The sequence below is a fragment of the Mus pahari genome, chromosome 5, assembly GCF_900095145.1.
Source record: "Mus pahari chromosome 5, PAHARI_EIJ_v1.1, whole genome shotgun sequence".
In the NCBI taxonomy this organism is placed as follows: Eukaryota; Metazoa; Chordata; class Mammalia; order Rodentia; family Muridae; genus Mus; species Mus pahari.
The window spans coordinates 163189560-163206293 of record NC_034594.1 but is presented as its reverse complement, the minus strand read 5'-3'; the positions used below and the strand labels follow the sequence as shown (position 1 = coordinate 163206293).

Sequence of the window (16734 nt, the reverse complement as noted above, 5' to 3'; positions counted from 1 at the left end):
ACATGTATCCTCTACACATGCACCTCACACACAGACATGTATCCTATACACATACACAAACATAACTAAATAATTTAAAATGAACTAAAATACATGGAAGGCTATTAACCTGCACTGAATTCCTGTGCTGGGTTCCTGAAAGGACAACTTAAAGTGGAGCCAACCCCACATGCTAACTCCACACCACCAAACCAAAGCCCAATATCTTCATAGAAGCAGGAAAAATGACAGACGCTCCCTAGAAGGAAGGGAGTTTAAAGCCCAGCCTGGGACTAGCGCCCTCCTTCTCTCTCAGCCTTTGCCCATGAAAGCAGCTCTCTGACAGGCCCATGGGAATCTTCTGTCTTCTAGGCGATCTTTCTTGGCTCCGGTGGAAGCCAGTTAGATGTTTACAATGGTTAACATTTTGTTCTTTGAAGCTGCTCACAGTTTGTTCACTACACATTTTCCACATCCATCTGTTGAACACCTAGATGTGTATTTCACATTTCCTAGGCTGTCAGGCCTGGGATAGGTTCTGGAAGAATCTAGGACGAGAAAATACAGGAACCAGTCAGTTTCTTAGGGGTCCCCAGGAGAACAGTGGGCTGACTGTAAGGCGGTTTCCCTAGGCCCTGGAGCTGGTGGTCTGTGGGGGCCGCAGCACGGAACTGGGAAGCTGGAGTGGCAGGTTACTTACCATCTGGGTCTTCTTGGGAAATCGCGGGCCCACAGTGACCCACAATGGCCCACTATGGGTCACATTTCAGCATTTGCACAGGCAACAGTGCCCTCTGGTGGCCAAGTTGCAACCGTTCCAGCAGTCGTCTTGAAAGCCAGCAGGATTAAGCTTTGCTCAAGAACTTCTATTTTTGGTTCCCAGTATTTCCAAAATGAAATGCTAACAGGAGCAGCCAGGCGGGTGGCTCCACACTGACGCGTCCGTCTTCTACACCTCTGCTCCCAGGGTTAGATCTGCTCTTGGCTCCACAGGCTTTGATGAAAGGGTCCCAAGGGGGTTGGCTTTGCTGTTCACAATCTGGCTGCAGAAGCCATGTGCACTCTGGGAGTGACGTGTTGGAAAGAACACCAGATCCTGGGTCAGGAGGCCTGGGTGAGCGGCACACGTCAGCAGCTGCGAAGTGGTGAGATAGAAATTACAATAATAGCTAGCTCTACTCACTAGTGACTCTAGGCCAGCTCACCCTGTGAATCTGACACTGCCTCCATTTTCTCAGTGAAGAATCAAGGCACAGTGAAGGGTCAGTGTGCAACAGAGCCAGGGCCTGGCCTCCCGTGTGGGGACTTACTGTGCTACAGCTCAGCGAATGGATGGACACAACCACATTTAGGGCGTCGCCCTTCTGCCTCAGTTACCCCACAGACATGCCCAGAGGTCTGTCTCCAGGGTGATTACAGGTCCTGTTAGTTGACAGGACTAACCATTGCACCTATGATACCGTTTCTACAATCCACTTGTCAACTCCCCCAAACATGTTTGTGGCCTTTTGTGGGTCTCTGTGTGTGATGCACAGCATGGAAACCATAAAGAACGGCATGATATCGAGTTGTTTGGGGGTTTGATACAAGGTCTCGAGTAGCCCAGGCAGGCCTTGAAATCAATATGTAGCCAGGGATGGCCCTTTGCTCCTGATCCTCCTGCCTCCACTCCCCCAGAACACATGGTTCATGGCAGATGCTGCTCTGCACAGCAGTTCTCTGCATTTATCTCCTTTTCTGTGACAAAATCTTTATTCCTGTTGTTTCCCATTTCTCATCCCAACCCCAGCAAACACCGTTCTGCCTCTTCGTGCTTGTCGTTGGTAAGTCCCAGGGGGTGAAGTGTTGGGAGAGGATCACAGGGAACTTTTGACAAGTGAGTAAGCTTATACTCGTGGCATCTCTGAGTACCAAGGGTAGCCGCATGAAAGCGGTCTGTCTGTCTGTCTGTGTGTTGGCCTCACAGCAACGGAGGTGGACATAGTGAGGGTGCACAAGGTACTGAGGACTGTGATGTTCTGCCCCTGGGGATTCAGGACAAGCTTCCCCAAGGCAGGTGGGTGTGCCCAACCAAGAGAACTGGGGCGTGGCTTTCAAATTGCATGGAGCAGAGGTCTCTCAGGGGACTCAGGCCTGTAGGTGAAAGGCTACCTTGAAGATCTTGCCTGCCATCAAAACCTATGTCTGAGTAGCTCTGTTGACTAGATCAAGCTGCCTCTGTGACCTCTGAGAGGAAGCCACCATAGGCTAACAGAATCTGAAGCCTTCTGTTATCAAAACCTCATTGTGTGTGTGTGTGTGTGTGTGTGTGTGTGTGTGTGTGTATGTCTGAGTGTGTTTGTGTATGTGTTTGTGAGTGTGTCTGTATGTCTGTTTGTCTCTGTTTGTCTGTGTGTCTGTACGTCTATCTGTGTGTAGGTGTGTGTATATTTGTCTGTCTGTCTATGTCTTGCACCTGGGGCACGAGCCACGCTTGCCTTCTAAATCTGTGACCTGAGCCCTCTGCCTGCTGACTGACAGTGGGGAGTGGGGAAGGCAGTGCCCAAGGTTGCTCTGGGTTGTCAGTTCTTGAGGGAGTCACATGGGCAGGCTAAGAGACTAGAGACCCCAATGACGCCCTGTCCTGCCTAAGGAACACAGAGATCCAGGTGACCCATACACACCAGGCACAGTCTGTGACCTACTTCCACTCACCAGCCCTAGGACCCTTGAGGAAGGACTCAGTTTCTGTCTCCACAAACATGGAGGCACCACCCCGAAAGATACTCCATTGGGGCTATACTCTGAAGCTGTCAGTGTGCTTGGAAAATGCTCCATGCTGTGGACACCCAGTGCTGCCCTGGATCTATCCAGCCTCCAGTGCTCTGGCGGGCACCAGCACTTCACAGCTCTCAGATTGGCCCTTCCGAGCAAAGGGGAGCTGGAGAGCTATCATCCCTGTGGGTGGGATTCACTCAGTGGTTAACTCCCACTCTGCTCTGCGTGGGTGTCTAAGGTTTGCTGGGAATGCAGTGGTGACCCTGGATACCTGGGGCGGCTCCAGGAAAGGCTGGGCTTCTTTGCTGGACACAGCCCACATTTTTCTGCCAAGCTCCCAGGCTGAATCCAGGGCAAGGGCATGATCCAGATTCCCTCCAGGGGCGCAAAGCCAGCATGGCCTGCTTAACCCAGGGTGGTTAGAGGAGCAGGAGGCTCAGAATGGGGTGCCTTCCATACCTGGGGACTCAGTAGTGCTGGGTTGGAAAATGTCCCCTGAGAGACGGAAAAGAGGCAGGTGGCAAGTGGGGAGAGGGGCATGGCATGTGAGTGGCCTGCTAAGGTGTGTAAACGGACAGGTTTGCAGCACCATGGCAGGAGTCTGGGACAGGCAGTTCTCTCCACTGTTCTTCTGATTGTCCCTCATGATCTCACCAGTCCTTCTCCCACCCTCTCTTCCGTCAGGGCCAGCAAAAGTCGTCTAACCCAGGGGAAGGTGAAGAAGTGGCCCACATCCCTTCTACCTGCAGGCACATCTGTGCAATCTCACAGGGCATTCCCTGTCTCCAATTCTAAGTACATAAAAGAATGCATTTGTTGCACGTGGGCTCCATCGACTGAGATTATGAAATCATGCTCAGCCAGGAGCAACATCAAGTCTGGGAGCATGGCTGTATTATTTAGTTTTATAAGCATGTGTTTGGGGTAGAACTGTCTTCCTAGATAAGCAAGGCTATGGATAGACATGGAGCTGAGCTGGACTGATGATCTGAGTGCTGTCAGTGGAGTTGGGAGGGTGTTTGCAGGGAGGCTGGAGGTTGCAGAAAGGGTGTGGAGAAGTGAGCTGGCACCAGGCTAAGCAACACAGAATGATCTGAAGGGCAGCGGCCATGCTGCCATCGTCTCCTTTGGAGAGACATCTTTTCCTCTGGACTAATAAAAACTTATTTGAGACTCTCTCTCTCTCTCTCTCTCTCTCTCTGAAGGACTGTGTGTGTGTGTGTGTGTGTGTGTGTGTGTGTGTGTGTGAAAAGAGAGAGGGAGAGAAGCAAGCTTGCACCACCTCCATGACTTCACGGAGAAAGAAGTCTGGGCCTCATCTACCCCTCTAGCTCACCCATCTCCCTGTGCATGTGGCTTGGCTGACCTTTTCTGAATTCCCTTAACCTTGTCAGAGCTCTCCCCTACAGCTCAGCACATGCCAGGTTTCCCCATAGGCAGCAGGGAACATCCCAAACCACGGTGCTCCAGCTTGGAAGGTCCTGGGCGAGGCCCCACAGAGCATCCAAGCTCTCCGTGCTTGTTGCATTTCTGTTGCTGGGATTAAATTCTCTGACAAACAACTCCGGGGAGAGCTTGTTTTAGTTTACAACCCCAGGTTACAGACCATGACAGTGGCCAGGCCAAGGCAGGAAGCCGAAGCAGCCAGCCGCAGCCCTGAAGAAAAAGAATCCATACACTTTTACTGCTCAGTTCACTTCCTCCACTCTTACGTGGTCCAGGGCCCCACCTAGTGTTGCCACAGTAGGTGGGCCTTTCCACCTCCATTAAGGTAATCAAGACAGCCCCACCCCCACCAAGGCCAACCAGATCTAAAGAACCATTCATTGAGACTGTCGCCAGTCTAGTCTACCTTGTATCATTTTGACAATTAAAAAGTATCACAGGCATCAGAGACAGCTTAGCAGTTAAAGGCTAGGCTCACAACTGAAACACTAGCTACCACACTGTCTTAGTTAGGGTTTTATTGCTGTGAACAGACACCACGACCAAGGCAAGTCTTATTAAAAAACAACATTTAATTGGGGCTGGCTTACAGGTTCAGGGGTTCAGTCCATCATCATCAAGGCGGGAACATGGCAGTATCCAGGCAGGCATGGCAAAGGCAGAGCTGTGAGTTCTATGTCTTCATCCAAAGGCTGCTAGTGGAAGACTGACTTCCAGGCACCTAGGGTGAAAGTATTAAGCCCACACCCACAGTGACACACCTACTCCAACCAGGTCACACCTATTCCAACAAGGCCACACCTCCAAATGGTGCCACTCCCTGGTCCAAGAATATACAAACCATCACACACACTGTGCCTTGGTGTTCTTGATCTCATTATGTGTGACCACTAATAACCTCCCTACAGTGCTGCTCTGAGGATGATGTCAGACCATGTATGTGAAGGGAAGTGTGGGGCTTGTATGAAATGTTGTATCCATCAGCAGCTCACAGCAGAGCTGAACCACACAACGTGGATTAGAGTTTTCACTGGTGGCAGTCACCTGTGGCAACCTGCTTTATATTTCTGGTTAAAATTTCCTCATCTATAAAATGGGACTGTCACACGGTCTCCCAGTGGGGAATGACGTAGGGTTGCACCTGTCCTTGGTGCCCTGACCCCTCTGCACTTGGCCTTGAAAAGGACTATGTGAGCAACTGATCATATTCCTTCTGGAATGGTGAGCTGTGTCTCCTCTATGTTGGAGACACTAGGTGTGATGAAGAATTTAGAGCAAAGGCTCCCCAGCCACATTCAGCTTCCACTTGTCTACCTCTTCTCCAAAATCTCCAACCCCGATTCTTGACCTAATTACCTCTGTCCCTAGAGCTGTCCTACAACCTCCTTGGTCACCTGTCAGCCACTTGGGACAGAGGCAGAGGGCCCCTTATTCCTCCTAGGAGGGGCTGGTCTGCCCTGGGAGGGGGATACCCCATGCGTCACTTAAGGGCTGGGCTTCCCAGCTCCAGGCAAGTGTATTCGAGTGCCCATGCCAGGCAGGCTCAGATTAATCACCTCCTGTTCCATGTGGTCACCCTGGCTGGCAACAGAGGCCCTGTGTGCTTCTCTGTGTGGTTTCTTTCCATTCCGTGAGTCAGAAGGCACCAGTCACTGGCCATGTGATGCTGCAGTCTCCTGCCAAGGAACAGTGGCAAAGAATTTCTGGAAAACCCTGGAAGGACAGGGGAGGGCAGCTGTGGTTGCCAGAAACAGACTTGAGTTGAGAGGGCTGGATGCAATCTTGTGAGATTAGCATGGGGAAAAGGGCTCTGGTCTCATGAGGCCAAAGGCCCCCACAGTGGCAGCAGCTGCTGGGTGAAGGACCAAACTGGGTTTCCCTGTGGTGGAATAACGTGATCATTTGGTCTAATTATAAGCAGAAAGCTTTTTGTAATGTAAAAATCTTGGTCGTTTAAGAACTATAAAAGGGAAGAACTGCCCCTAGCAGACAACTTTTATTTATTAATTTCTTTAGTGTTGGCCTTTATAAAAAAGGTTGAAGAAGAAATAGGAGGAGGAGGAGGAGAAGAACAAGAGGAAGAGGAAGAGGAAGAGGAAGAGGAGGAAGAGGAAGAGGAAGAAGAAGAAGAAGAAGAAGAAGAAGAAGAAGAAGAAGAAGAAGAAGAAGAAGAAGAAGAAGAAGAAGAAGAAAGAAGAAGAAGATCATTAGACTACTGTTCTGTCCTGGAACTCACTATGTAGACCAGGCTGGCCTCAAACTCACAGAGATCTGCCTACCTCTGCCTCCTGAGTGCTAGGATAAAAAACACGGGCCACTACACCTGGCTGATTTATTATTTCTTGAATTATGTGTATGTGCATGGATGTGTGCACATGTGTGCAGGTGATTTCAGAAGCCAGGAGCATCAGACACCCCAGAAACTGGAAGTTACAGTTGGCCTTGAGTCACTTGACATGGGTGCTGGGAATCGATCTATAGTTCTCTTCAAGAGCAATATGGTTTCTTGCCAACAAGCCAGCTCTCCAGCCTCTAGTTTTTTTTTGGCTTTTTGATAGGTTTCACTATGTAGCCAGGCTGGTTTCAAAGCTGCTGTGTAGCTCTAGCTGGCCTCTGTTTATGGAGTGCTGGGATTACAGACCTACACCACCACAGACACTGTCCCAGCTTACCAAGATGTTTCCTGTACATTCAGAGTGTCACCTGCCTGCCCCTGGCTTGTCATACTGCTGGACATTGCCCAAGTCTGGTCTTGATCCTACCTGAAGCCTGGGATACTGTGACTCTAGGTCCCTAAGATGACAGTCAGCACAGAGTCATCAGCCTCCCTTCTTGTGCTCCCTGGCCCCTGAAGGTGTCTTAAAGGCTAAACGAGTCTCAACCAAATAAGAGAAGACCCTTTGCTCAGAGTCCCATGATTTACAACACCATCCCTGAGAGTCTGTGGGTATCTGGTTCCACATAAGAACCAATGAGGATGACACACATTCTGGCATTCTGGCCCAGGGGTGCTTTATTCCTAAGGAAGAGTTATAATAAATGAACTACCCAGTCTGTTCATTATTGTAACTGTTACTGCGGTCATGTATGTGTGTGTGCCTGTGTGTGTGTATGTGCATGCATGCATGTGTGTGTGTGTGTGTGTGTGTGTGTGTGTCTTCTGTATGGTGTAAGTATATGTGGATTTGTTTGTGTGAATACATATAGTGTGTATGTATCTCTGTGTGGCATGTGGTATGTATGTGGAATGTGGTGATTTGAGGGAGAAATGTCCTCCATAGGCTCAGTTATTTAGACGCTTGGTCCCCGGTTGGTTGAACTGTTTGGGGAAGCTCTGGAACTTGGAGGCTTTCTGGAGGAGGTCCATTAGTGAGAGAGAGTGGGCATTGGGAGTTTCTCACCTCACCTCGAACTGTGCTCTTCTTGCTTTGTAGTTACTGTTGAAGATGTGATTTCTCCACTTCTTGATCCTGCTGCCACGTCTGCTGCTTCTGACACCGCTCCCTGCCAGGATGGACTCCAGCCCTCCGGGATCACACACTTAAACAACCCTTCCTTCTGTAAGTTGTCATCGTGGACATACTTTTTATCCCAACAACAAAAGGTTCTGATAATAGCATTAGCATACAGGGTAGTATTAGTCCTTAGTGGGTGGGGTTTTGTTGTCATTTGGTTTTGTTTTTCAAGACAAGGTTTTTTCCACGTAGCCCTGGATGCCCTGGAACTCACTCTGTAGACCAGGCTAGCCTTGAACTTGGAGATCTACCTGCCTTTGCTTCCTGGGTTCTGGGATAAAAGACATGCACCATCATGCCTGGCTAGTCCTTGGTAATTAATTAATCAATATGCTAGTTTAACAAGAAAGCTGTCCACACAACAAGGCATCAGCGATAGCTGATGATGTAAGATGTAAAAAAGTGTTCGGTAACAAGGTGACCAAGGTGAGTCTGTTTTGTCAGCTCTACTAGATTTAGAGTCACCTAGGAGATGAGCCTCTGGGTGTGTCTATGGTGGCATCTCTAGAGTTAAGAGTGGACTGAAGAGATCCTGAATTTGGGTGGCACCTTCCATGGGTTGAGGTCATGGAAAGTGTCATTCTGATGCGTCCTGCTTGTCGGCGGAAAGTGACGAGCTGCCTCCTGCCTCACCCACCGTGGTGGACCCCACACCTCAGACAGCAAGGTGGAATTGCAAACACTCTCCCCACCCCCGAAGTCAAAGGGTCTCCTGGCTGCACAGTGCCTGTAAGTGAGACACATCATGGCCTGCCTCCTATTCCTGCTAACACAATGCTTTCTGGGACTGTCAACTGTCAGGACAAAGGAGGGTCTTCCCAGCCAGTCCGTCGTCCTTTATCCCCAACCCTCCATCCTGGCTGGTACCTCGGCATCTCCCAAAGGTGCCGGGGAGAGAGAGCATTGTGGTTGGGTGAGTGGATGGCAAAGGTCATCTCAGGGCAAATCCTCAGCTTGCTGCGTTCCTCAGGCCTCTCACGGGACTCTGTAAACTCAGTGTTACACGGTCCAGGTCACCCCAGATCTCTGCCAATGACCATCAAGATTTGGGGGTAGTCACACTTGGGCAGCTCAATGGCTTCTTCCCACGTGGTTCACAAGGGGCAGCCTGGGGCCAGGGCACAGTCTCACGGTCCCAGCGTCCCACACTGATAGTTATGAAGAAAGAAGCAAAGAACAAACCGCAGAGTGGGTGTGTCCTCCCCTTCCCCGCTGCTACAGCTCAGGTACGGCCTGTCTTCCCTACCACCAGTCCTGCTTGCTCCAGTCCAGGTCCCACGCAGTGAAGGGTTTGCTCCCGGAGGACAGGCAGCATCATCTTCCAGGATTTAACACCATTGCTTGACCCCAGAGGGCTTCCCACTGCCAGTGGGAAGGGGTCAAGCAAGCTACACACTCCACACTCCTGTCCTGACAGTTTGCACCCTGTTGCTTTCTGTCCATCTCTGACCACCAGGGGGCGCCATTGTGAAGCTCTGTGGTGCCCCATGGGCTGCAGTACTTTCCTAGAGAGCTGTTTTCCCGTGCTCCTGTTGTTGACTGGGCCATCCTAGACATCTGGCCTCTGGAGGGCGGTGGGGCGTGGGGTGCTCAGGTGACTCCAGAAGCACCCAACACACCGCTGGCAGGGAGGGGAGGTTTGGCTCCGCAACCCCCCCTTCCCCTCCGATATACATGGTGTTGGCTCCACTATCTTCCTTAATTGTCTCCCTACTTGATCCATACCACTCTTATCTTAACCCCACCAGCTACCTTCATTTTCAGTACCTTGTTTATTAAGCAATGTTGCAACTTCAATAGGAACTTAAAAAACAAACTTAACTGCTCCACCATTAAGTTAAACCCTGGCCTCCCTGCTTCACACCTGCCACTGGGCCACTGAGGCCCACATTGCTAATTCAGGCTGATCTGCTTCAGAGCCTTAACTACATTTACAAAGACCTCTTCAAACCCCCAGTAATGTCACAGTCCAGGCCTTTCTGAAGGGTACCATTCAGCTCACTGTAGTCTCCTGTATGAGGCAGCTCAGAACTGGTCCTCAGATCCATGTGAAAGGCAGAAGACTTCCCAAACCCAGCACACCATCTACAGTATGGGCAGGAATGACATCTAGGAAAACACCTCAGCTTAGGCCACATGGGAATTCTGGAGACCTGGGCTCGGTCAAGGCTGAGTGGGTTATGCGGTAGTAACAGCATGCAATCCCAACACCTCAGTGGCCTTATTCAATCCAAGTGTGATCAATTCCAGACTGAGTCAGGGCTCTCTTCTGGTCGTTCCTCCTTCCAGGGCCTGGTTGATCAAGCAGCCACCATCCCGGAAACACTCTGGCCTTAGTGGCAAAAGGAGACAACAATAACAAAACACAACTGTGGTGACTTAGAAACCCATGACAGTTCTCATTTTGTCCTTTCTGTTTGCCCATAGTACACAGCTATTGGGACGAGCTGCCTAGTCGCACTGGGACAGCAGTTCTCAACCTGAGGGTCATGACTCCTTTGAGTTTGATGACCCTTCCACAGAGGTCACATATCAAATATCCTCCATAACAGATGTTTACATTACCACTTCAAACAGTAGCAAAGTTACAGCTGTGAAGTAGCAACAAAGTGACTTTATGTAACTGTGATGGTTTGTATATTCTTGGGCCAGGGAGTGGCACCATTTGGAGGTGTGGCTTTGTTGGAATAGGTGTGACCTGGTTGGAGTAGGTGTGTCACTGTGGGTGTGGGCTTAAGACCCTCATCCTAGTTGCCTGGAAGTCAGTCTTCCACTACTGCCTTTGGATGAAGATGTAGAACTCTCAGCTCTGCCTGTGCCATGACTGCCTGGATACTGCCATGCTCCTGCCTTGATGATAATGAACTGAACCTCTGAACCTGTAAGTCAGCCCCAATGAAATGTTTTTTGTTTTTTTTTTTTTTTTAATAAGACTTGCCTTGGTCATGGTGTCTGTTCACACCAGCAAAACCTTAACTAAAGCCAGGCGTGGTGGTGCACGCCTTTAATCCCAGCACTTGGGAGGCAGAGTCAGGTGGATTTCTGAGTTTGAGGCCAGCCTGGTCTACAAAGTGAGTACCAGGACAGTCAGGGCTATACAGAGAAACCCTGTCTCAAAAAGCCAAACCAAACCAAACCAAACCAAAACAAAAACCCTAACTAAGACAGAAGTTGGTACCAGGAGTGGGGTATTGCTGTGATAGGCCTGACCATGCTTTTATTTGAAAGAATGTGGATTTTGGGACTTTGGATTTGGAAAGCAGTGGAATTCTTTAGGTGGGGACGAATAAGAAACTAAGGGTTGAGGCTTACTAGTGATGTGTTTGTGTGTCAAGTTGACAAGGGGTCAATTGTACTGACTAGTTTTGTGTCAACTTTACACAGGCTGGAGTTATCACAGAGAAAGGAGCTTCAGTTGGGGAAGTGCCTCCATGAGATCCAGCTATAAGGCATTTTCTCAATTAGTGATCAAGGGGGGAGGTCCCCTTGTGGGTGGTGCCATCTCTGGGCAGGTAGTCTTGGGTTCTATAAGAAAGCAGGCTGAGCAAGCCAGGGGAAGCAAGCCAGCAAAGAAACATCCCTCCATGGCCTCTGCATCAGCTCCTGCTTCCTGACCTGCTTGAGTTCCAGACCTGACTTCCTTGGTGATGACGTATAAGCCGAATAAACCCTTTCCTCCCCAACTTGCTTCTTGGTCATGATGTTTGTGCAGGAATAGAAACCCTGACTAAGACAGTAACTGTATGTCTGTATGTACTGTGGGATTATTATTACTGTGGATTAAAGGGCTGCAGGGTTAGGAAGGGTGAGATCCACTGCTCCAGAAGGACAGATGCATAAATGTGCATTTTTCAGAAAACAGCACAGGTTTAGGATATACAGGATCAGATACGTTTGTGATGACATCATCTGATGATGTCACCTACATCCTCACCTTTCTCACTTGGATCAGTTCAACAATCAGGGCACTGGCTAAAAAATGAAATTTCAACAAATGTACTTGACAGACTGTCTTAGTTAAGGGTTGTATTGCTGTGAACAGACACCATGACCAAGGCAACTCTTATAAAGGACAACACTTAATTGAGGCTGTCTTCCTGGTTCTGAGGTTCAGTTCTTTATCATCATGGCAGGAACCATGGGCAGACATGGCACCAGAGGAGCTGAGAGTTCTATATCTTGTTCCAAAGGCAGACAGGAGAAGATTGGCTTCCAGGCAGCTAGGAGGAGGGTCCCCTATAGTGACAAACTTCCTCCAACAAGGCCACACCTACTCCAATAAGGCCATACCTCCTAATAGTGCCTTTCCTTGGTCCAAGCATATACAAACCACCACACAGACCTAATTGGCTTTAATAATGCTGCATCAACCAGCCAGCATCCTGCTCAAAGAGAGGATGTTCCACTTAATAGTGGGGCTTTGTAACACAGCTCAAGCAGGAATAGGAGACAGAACAACAGCAAGACAACTGCTTAAATTGGGCCAGGGTAAAGCAATGGACCGTTCATCATGACAGCCCAGAGGCGTCCGCTCTGGAGAGCTGCCCTGACACGCTGGCAGTGAGGCAATCTGGTCTGTGGGGGGTTCTTTGCTTGTTTGGTTTCTATTCAGTTGTATGGCTCTTCACACAGGTTGACTCCATCTTGGTCTGGTTTACTGGGTGTGGTGTAGAAACCCCAAGTCCTACTATGCATCTTAATCAACAATACTGGGTGGAGGCCAGGCAGCTGGACACTCACAGCCACTCCATTTGACTAGGGCATCCATGTCATGCCTGATGTGACAGCAGCGATTAGTGGCTTGTGCTGAAGGAAGCTGGGCCTGGGCCATGGCATGAAACATAAGCAGCCATGGGTTAAGCCTGGGACATTCATGGGCCCAAGAGGACCATCTGCATCCTATAAGAAGGTGCCCTTGGGGACACCCCACACAGGGAGGAACCCAAACATGAGCAAAGTCAGCAATGCCCTCTCCTGAGGATCTCCCTCTGTTCTCTGCAAGTGAGCTCATGCTGAATCCCACCAGGGATCATGTGTCAGGAAGCCCCTTGGGCCTCAGTGCTTTTCTGGAGAGACAGTAAAGGCATGAAGATGTAGCTTCGACTGATCACCCACCTAGCATTGGTCCCCGGGGGCCACCAGGATCCACTCAACAAAATCAAGATAAACTGGATGTTGCCATCCAAAAGGAGATAGCTGGGGCAGGAAGGAGAAGGAAAAGCAACCACAGGAAGTCTCCTCAGGGACAAGAAAATGACGACTGTGGTGAAGAAGGGGTAAAGAGATCGATATTTGATCCTTAACCCATGGGCTCTCCCTAATTCTAGGTAGTATCGCACACGACCAAATTAAGATAATCTTGGTGGTACAGGCCTGTACTCCTGGCTACTCTGGATCCTGAGGCAGGAGGATTACCAAGTACAAATTTACCTGGGCAACTTTGGTGAAACCTGGAGAGGTGGTTCAGAGGTTAAGAGCACTTGCTGCCCTTGCAAGAGGACCTAAGTTCAGTGAGGTGGGGGTGCAAGCTGACAGCCTCATGTTTTGCTTGAGACAGCTCTCCAGAGATCTCCAGACAGCTCTGTTCTTGCTAGAAAAAAATTCTAAAAAAAGCTGTGTTCGCTTTCCAAGCACATCTCTCTGGGTAACTCTCTGTGTCTTGCAGACCAAAGCCCAGTCTTTTATTTACATACCAATTCAATAGTCCACCCCAGGTTCCCTTTTGATTATCTCATGAATCAGTACTTTATGACCATATCCCCTGGGTTCTTAGAAACAGACAGCAAGCACATATTTTTTAAAAACATAGCAATGAATTCAGGGGTCTGCCTGCCTTTATAAGTATAGACAGTAAGCTAGCTGGGTGGGATCCAGCTCTGAGATCACCATTCCTACCCCCACCCCCTCAGGCCTAAACTAGCTGTGTTCCAGGCTTGAACTCAGGAATCTGCCTGCCTTTGTAAACACAAACAATAAACTTAGCTGAGTGGGATCTCGCTGTGTAATCACCACTCCCCAAATTTCTTTATCTCCTTAATATCTTTCTGACAAGCTGGCTCATAGTGCAGCTGCCTCTGTTATTTTAGGTTTGTGAAACTCCTCATATAATTCACATTGCATCCTCATATTTTGCATAATTGAGAAATCATATATATATATATATATATATATATATATATATATATATATGTATGTATAGATGTATCATTCATGTTTTCAGAGTTCTTTCCTGATGGTCACAGTGGTTATCATTTTGCTAAGGACATTAGACACATCCTCCCTCACCTTCCAGACTGTTGTTGTTTCCAATTATCATGGAGTCATGTACCTTGGCAGGGAAAACGTCTCCTGAAAAAGGAACATAAAGTAAACTATGTACATTATTATATAAATAAGCCTTAAGTTGGCTCTGCTCTGGGGGTGGGAACGGTATAGTGCAATAACTCAGCAGAAACCTATTTTTTTTCTTTTATGCTCATGTGTGTGCGTGCGTGTCCTATTTTTTTCTTCTTTATGTTGTATTTTTATTAGTTAGCTAAACAATCTTACCTGAGATTGCTGATTTTTCTTTGGTTTTGATGGACGCTTAGGTGAGATTTTCTTGGAGTAAAAATTTTCAGTGCCAAGAGAATTAAAGATGGAGCTGGCGAGATGGCTCTATAGCTAAGAGCATGTGTGGCTTTTGCAGAGGGCCTTGGTTGGTTCCCAGGACCCACATGGTGACTCACACCATCAGTGCTTCCAGTTCCAGGGAGATCTGATGCTTTCTTCTGGATTCACAGGGCACCCGGTACGTACATGGTACACATACATACAAGCTGGCAAAACATGAATACACATAAGGTATTTTTTAAATGTGCGGGTTGTTGTCCCATGGCTGTGGTCCTCAATGAGGCCACAGGTGATGAAGGACACCAGCCAGCCGACCCAGCAGGGCACCTCACCAACACTGACTGATTCATGAGGGACACTCATATATATTTACATATATATATATATATATATATATATATATATATATATATAATTACTGTATGTCTACAGACAGTCAACTCAACTTGGGCACACGTGCCATGGTGTGCATGTGGAGACCAGATGACAACTTTTGGAGGTTGGTTCTTTTCTACCATTGGGCCCCAAGCATCCAGGGGTCAGTCTATCTATCTATCTCTCTCTCTATCTGTGGAGGAGATGGAGAGTCAGCATGGACCACAGGTGGTGGTGGTACAAGAGGTGGGAGGGAGCCGATGCTTCAGGCAGAGCATAGAGCATCAACAGTGAGCACAGCTCTGCAGAACAAGGCCAGCAAGATCTGGCTTTGACCAGATCACTGTCATGCACCAGGGTATAGCAGCCAGCACTGGCTTGCCTGGACTGTCTTTTCTTTCTCTCACTTTGATAAAGTGAGCTGGTGAGCCAAGTCCCCGAGCCTGGGATGTTTGGGTGGAGGAGAGAGCACGGTCCAGGAGCCACCTTCAGCAAGGTGCTCTACACTCTGCCCCAATCACAGCCACTGACAGGAGCACGGCAGACAAAAGGCAAAGGAGCACAAAGAAGGAAGTTCAAAGGGCTACATGCAGTCCACCCTAGCAACTCCCAGATAAATACCTAGCAGAGGCAAAGAGTCTGGAGGGGCCCCAAGGCAGGGGTGGGGCTGTCTCCCAAGGAATCAAGAGGACTAAAGTGACATTTCTCCGCTCACAAAGGCTGGTTTATTGTACCCTTGTCCTTTTTGAATCATCTGAAGAAATTAGCTTCCTTTCAGGGACAGTCTGCTCTGAGAACTGAGCCTGCTGTCAGGGAGCACCATAGACTTTCCATCCCCACTGGGGACCAGCCCCGCTGTCAGGGAGCACGGTGATGAACTGATGAAGTAGACCATCAAAGGTTCTTAACCAGGCACAAAGTGGGGCCCAGCCATGGTGTCAGGATCCTGGTCACACTGTTCAGGAGTGTGCATGTGACCAAACCATGATGGCTTCAGGGATCAGCTGTGTGGGCTGTGAACATGAGGTTAGAGACAGTTTCATGGGAGCCCAGAACAGGCCGAATGCAAGGGATGAGCAAGCCCACTACAAGTGTGCAGAAAACAAGAACATGGTTTCTCCTGCTCCCACTGGGAGCCCAAATTAGAACTCTGAACTTTGTCCCTGAGGAGTCCAGGCGACTGTATGTGGGCGTCGTGACCACAGCCCTCTTTGTTCCTCTCACCCACAGAGGCCCCTCTGTCACTGTGCTCTGACCCGCAGCCCACGTCCTGACAGACCAGGGCAGCTGGTGAGGTTGACTGTCAGTCTTGTCAAAGGAGCGTGTCTAGAGCGCACAGCATCATGATGGCCTGGGGACACGGAAAGCTCTGGGTTTCTCCCAGTCAGTGTCACTCACATGCCTGAGGCACAGGGGTTTATTTTGAGACAGCGTCTCTCTACATAGCTGTAGGTGTATTGAAATTCACTATGTAGACCAGGCTACCCCTGCCTCAGCATTCACCACCAAGCCCAGCTGGGATGCAGGTTTTTAAGTGTCACTAACCAAGGCTCTGGGTGGCAACCTGAGTACCACATGTGAGTCAGAGGCTCTGCCCTCGGGCCTTGGCTCTGGCACACTAGCCTTCTTTGGGTTTAGCTATGGGCAGCCTGGTGGGACTCAGGAAGGAAGGAGAGGCAGGCAGGATATATTGCCTCATTGGATGCTTAGGCTGTCTTAGGTTGTCAGCTAATTGTCAAAACTCTCTTGCTGCACTGATCTAGTCCGCTCACCTGTGAGACTTAGAGGGCTAATTAAGCCCCGCCCACAGCTATGAAACATTTGATGCTCAATGCTTGGACTAGAGCGTGCCACCGGGGGCTCAGAGGGTGGTTAAGAGGATCCAGGTTTGAATCTCAAAACCTAAATGGCAGCTCACAAACACCCTCTTCTGGCTTTCTTGGGCACTGCACATATATTGTACATATATGCATAAAACTAAAGTCTGATATGTATCTATATAACACACACATATGACACATATATAACACACATGTAAAAATAAAACCTG

General features: G+C 49.0%; 1 long non-coding RNA gene across 1 annotated transcript in view; it reads right to left on the bottom strand.

Annotated features, from left to right (window-relative positions):
• The window catches only part of LOC115064046, a 3185-nt gene extending 2170 nt beyond the window's left edge, over nucleotides 1–1015 (bottom strand). The window contains exons 1-2 of the long non-coding RNA XR_003843904.1: nucleotides 680–1015; nucleotides 110–527 (exon numbers count right to left, since the gene is read on the bottom strand). This is a non-coding gene — a long non-coding RNA (uncharacterized LOC115064046). The remainder of the gene's footprint in view (nucleotides 1–109; nucleotides 528–679) is intronic.
• Nucleotides 1016–16734: the final 15719 nt, after the last annotated feature.